This window comes from Oncorhynchus gorbuscha, unplaced genomic scaffold, assembly GCF_021184085.1.
Source record: "Oncorhynchus gorbuscha isolate QuinsamMale2020 ecotype Even-year unplaced genomic scaffold, OgorEven_v1.0 Un_scaffold_15931, whole genome shotgun sequence".
Classification (NCBI taxonomy): domain Eukaryota; kingdom Metazoa; phylum Chordata; class Actinopteri; order Salmoniformes; family Salmonidae; genus Oncorhynchus; species Oncorhynchus gorbuscha.
Genome location: NW_025757662.1, coordinates 544 through 5,410, shown reverse-complemented (window position 1 = coordinate 5,410; position 4,867 = coordinate 544). Strand labels below are relative to the sequence as shown.

At 41.4% G+C, this 4,867-nt stretch overlaps 3 non-coding genes across 3 annotated transcripts; all 3 read right to left on the bottom strand.

Annotated features, from left to right (window-relative positions):
• Window positions 1-1,742: 1,742 nt before the first annotated feature.
• Window positions 1,743-1,815, bottom strand: trnar-ccu. Its single transcript has one exon. It is a non-coding gene; the product is annotated as a tRNA-Arg (tRNA).
• A 760-nt stretch (window positions 1,816-2,575) lies between these two features.
• On the bottom strand, window positions 2,576-2,648 carry trnar-ccu. Its single transcript has one exon. It is a non-coding gene; the product is annotated as a tRNA-Arg (tRNA).
• A 1,695-nt stretch (window positions 2,649-4,343) lies between these two features.
• On the bottom strand, window positions 4,344-4,416 carry trnar-ccu. Its single transcript has one exon. It is a non-coding gene; the product is annotated as a tRNA-Arg (tRNA).
• Between the last annotated feature and the right edge of the window lie 451 nt (window positions 4,417-4,867).

Below are 4,867 nucleotides of genomic sequence, written 5' to 3'. Positions count from 1 at the left end.
AATGCTAAAAAAGCTTGTTAGCAGGAAAAGCTTTTGATCCATCAACCTCTGGGTTATGCGCCCAGCACACTCCGCTGCACCACTCTGCTTTCAGTCATTTCAGAAAAGACTAGATCTCACAATCCATGGCTTAGGAGGCCAGTGTCTAAGGCCACTGGGGTTCTTTGTAATCAATATGACCAATACGAACTGATGGAAGAGGCAAAAAAAATGTAAAATGGCACTTACACATGGAATGAAACTACGCATTTTTTAAAACATTTGTTCGCACTTCAATGCTAAAAAAAGCTTGTTAGCAGGAAAAGCTTTTGATCCATCAACCTCTGGGTTATGCGCCCAGCACACTTCCACTGCACCACTCTGCTTTCAGACATTTCAGAAAAGACTTGATCTCACAATCCATGGCTTAGGAGGCCAGTGTCTAGGCCACTGGGGTTCTTTGTAATCAATATGACCAATACGAACTGATGGAAGAGGCAAAAACATTTTAAAATGGCACTTACACATGGAATGAAACTACGCATTTTTTAAAACATTTGTTCGCACTTCAATGCTAACAAAAGCTTTTTAGCAGGAAAAGCTTTTGATCCATCAACCTCTGGGTTATGCGCCCAGCACACTTCCACTGCACCACTCTGCTTTCAGCCACTTCAGAAAAGACTAAACCTCACAATCCATGGCTTAGGAGGCCAGTGTCTAAGGCCACTGGGGTTATTTGTAATCAATATGACCAATACGAACTGATGGAAGAGGCAAAAAAATGTAAAATGGCACTTACACATGGAATGAAACTACGCATTTTTTAAAACATTTGTTCGCACTTCAATGCTAAAAAAGCTTGTTAGCAGGAAAAGCTTTTGATCCATCAACCTCTGGGTTATGCGCAGCACACTTCCACTGCACCACTCTGCTTTCAGACATTTCAGAAAAGACTAGATCTCACAATCCATGGCTTAGGAGGCCAGTGTCTAAGGCCACTGGGGTTATTTGTAATCAATATGACCAATACGAACTGATGGAAGAGGCAAAAACATTTTAAAATGGCACTTACACATGGAATGAAACTACGCATTTTTTAAAACATTTGTTCGCACTTCAATGCTAAAAAAGCTTGTTAGCAGGAAAAGCTTTTGATCCATCAACCTCTGGGTTATGCGCCCAGCACACTTCCACTGCACCACTCTGCTTTCAGACATTTCAGAAAAGACTTGATCTCACAATCCATGGCTTAGGAGGCCAGTGTCTAAGGCCACTGGGGTTCTTTGTAATCAATATGACCAATACGAACTGATGGAAGAGGTAAAAAAAATGTATAATGGCACTTACACATGGAATGAAACTACGCATTTTTTAAAACATTTGTTGCACTTCAATGCTAAAAAAGCTTGTTAGCAGGAAAAGCTTTTGATCCATCAACCTCTGGGTTATGCGCCCAGCACACTTCCACTGCACCACTCTGCTTTCAGACATTTCAGAAAAGACTAGATCTCACAATCCATGGCTTAGGAGGCCAGTGTCTAAGGCCACTGGGGTTCTTTGTAATCAATATGACCAATACGAACTGATGGAAGAGGTAAAAAAAAATGTATAATGGCACTTACACATGGAATGAAACTACGCATTTTTTAAAATATTTGTTTGCACTTCAATGCTAAAAAAGCTGGTTAGTGGAAATTGTTTTTGATCCATCAACCTCTGGGTTATGGACCCAGCAAACTTTCTGTGCGCCACTATCTTTCAAACACCCCAGATGGGACTTGAACCCACAATCCCTGGCTTAGGAGGCCAGTGCCTTATCCATTAGGCCACTGGGGCACTTTTTACTTTTCACAACCAGTACAAACTGATAGAAGCAGCAAAAACAATGTGTAATGTATGGCACTGACACATGCCCATGAAATTCCGCTTTCTTATTTCTGTTTGCGTTTCATTTTAAAAACAGACTGGTTAGCAGAGGATGGTTTCAATCCATTGACCTCTGGGTTATGGGCCCAGCTCGCATCCGCTGCACAACTCTGCTTTCAGCCACTTCAGAAAAGACTAAACCTCACAATCCATGGCTTAGGAGGCCAGTGTCTTCGGCCACTGGGGTTATTTGTAATCAATATGACCAATACGAACTGATGGAAGAGGCAAAAAAAATGTAAAATGGCACTTACACATGGAATGAAACTACGCATTTTTTAAAACATTTGTTCGCACTTCAATGCTAAAAAAAGCTTGTTAGCAGGAAAAGCTTTTGATCCATCAACCTCTGGGTTATGCGCCCAGCACACTTCCACTGCACCACTCTGCTTTCAGACATTTCAGAAAAGACTAGATCTCACAATCCATGGCTTAGGAGGCCAGTGTCTTAGGCCACTGGGGTTCTTTGTAATCAATATGACCAATACGAACTGATGGAAGAGGCAAAAAAATGTAAAATGGCACTTACACATGGAATGAAACTACGCATTTTTTAAAACATTTGTTTGCACTTCAATGCTAAAAAAGCTGGTTAGCAGGAAAACCTTTTGATCCATCAACCTCTGGGTTATGGACCCAGCAAACTTCCGGTGCGCCACTATCTTTCAAACACCCCAGATGGGACTTGAACCCACAATCCCTGGCTTAGGAGGCCAGTGCCTTATCCATTAGGCCACTGGGGCACTTTTTACTTTTCACAACCAGTACAAACTGATAGAAGCAGCAAAAACAATGTGTAATGTATGGCACTGACACATGCCCATGAAATTCCGCTTTCTTATTTCTGTTTGCGTTTCATTTTAAAAACAGACTGGTTAGCAGAGGATGGTTTCAATCCATTGACCTCTGGGTTATGGGCCCAGCTCGCATCCGCTGCACAACTCTGCTTTCAGCCACTTCAGAAAAGACTAAACCTCACAATCCATGGCTTAGGAGGCCAGTGTCTTCGGCCACTGGGGTTATTTGTAATCAATATGACCAATACGAACTGATGGAAGAGGCAAAAAAAAATGTAAAATGGCACTTACACATGGAATGAAACTACGCATTTTTTAAAATATTTGTTTGCACTTCAATGCTAAAAAAGCTTGTTAGCAGGAAAAGCTTTTGATCCATCAACCTCTGGGTTATGGCCCAGCACACTTCCGCTGCGCCACTCTGCTTTCAGCCATTTCAGAAAAGACTAGATCTCACAATCCATGGCTTAGGAGGCCAGTGTCTAAGGCCACTGGGGTTCTTTGTAATCAATATGACCAATACGAACTGATGGAAGAGGCAAAAAAAATGTATAATGGCACTTACACATGGAATGAAACTACGCATTTTAAAAAATATTTGTTTGCACTTCAATGCTAAAAAGTGCTTGTTAGCAGGAAAGCTTTTGATCCATCAACCTCTGGGTTATGCGCCCAGCACACTTCCGCTGCGCCACTCTGCTTTCAGCCATTTCAGAAAAGACTAGATCTCACAATCCATGGCTTAGGAGGCCAGTGTCTAAGGCCACTGGGGTTATTTGTAATCAATATGACCAATACGAACTGATGGAAGAGGCAAAAAAAATGTAAAATGGCACTTACACATGGAATGAAACTACGCATTTTTTAAAAATATTTGTTTGCACTTCAATGCTAAAAAAGCTTGTTAGCAGGAAAAGCTTTTGATCCATCAACCTCTGGGTTATGCGCCCAGCACACTTCCGCTGCACCACTCTGCTTTCAGCCATTTCAGAAAAGACTAGATCTCACAATCCATGGCTTAGGAGGCCAGTGTCTAAGGCCACTGGGGTTATTTGTAATCAATATGACCAATACGAACTGATGGAAGAGGCAAAAAAAAATGTAAAATGGCACTTACACATGGAATGAAACTACGCATTTTTTTAAAATTTGTTTGCACTTCAATGCTAAAAAAGCTTGTTAGCAGAAAGCTTTTGATCCATCAACCTCTTTTGATCCAAAAACTTTTGTTCGCCTCAATGCTAAAAAAGCTTGTTAGCAGGAAAATCTTTTATCCATCAACCTCTGGGTTATGCGCCCAGCATACTTCCACGGCACCACTCTGCTTTCAGACATTTCAGAAAAGACTAAACCTCACAATCCATGGCTTAGGAGGCCAGTGTCTTCGGCCACTGGGGTTATTTGTAATCAATATGACCAATACGAACTGATGGAAGAGGCAAAAAAATTTTAAAATGGCACTTACACATGGAATGAAACTACGCATTTTTAAAACATTTTTTTAAAACATTTGTTTGACTTCAATGCTATGGACCCAGCAAAACTTCAATGCTAAAAAAGCTTGTTAGCAGGAAAAGTTTTTGATCCATCAACCTCTGTGTTATGGACCCAGCAACTTCCGGTGCACCATTATTTTTCAAACACCCCAGATGGGACTTGAACCCACAATCCCTGGCTTAGGAGGCCAGTGCCTTATCCATTAGGCCACTGGGGCACTTTTTACTTTTCACAACCAGTACAAACTGATAGAAGCAGCAAAAACAATGTGTAATGTATGGCACTGACACATGCCCATGAAATTCCGCTTTCTTATTTCTGTTTGCGTTTCATTTTAAAAACAGACTGGTTAGCAGAGGATGGTTTCAATCCATTGACCTCTGGGTTATGGGCCCAGCTCGCATCCGCTGCACAACTCTGCTTTCAGCCACTTCAGAAAAGACTAAACCTCACAATCCATGGCTTAGGAGGCCAGTGTCTTCGGCCACTGGGGTTATTTGTAATCAATATGACCAATACGAACTGATGGAAGAGGCAAAAAAATGTAAAATGGCACTTACACATGGAATGAAACTACGCATTTTTTAAAATATTTGTTTGCACTTCAATGCTAAAAAAAGCTTGTTAGCAGGAAAAGCTTTTGATCCATCAACCTCTGGGTTATGCGC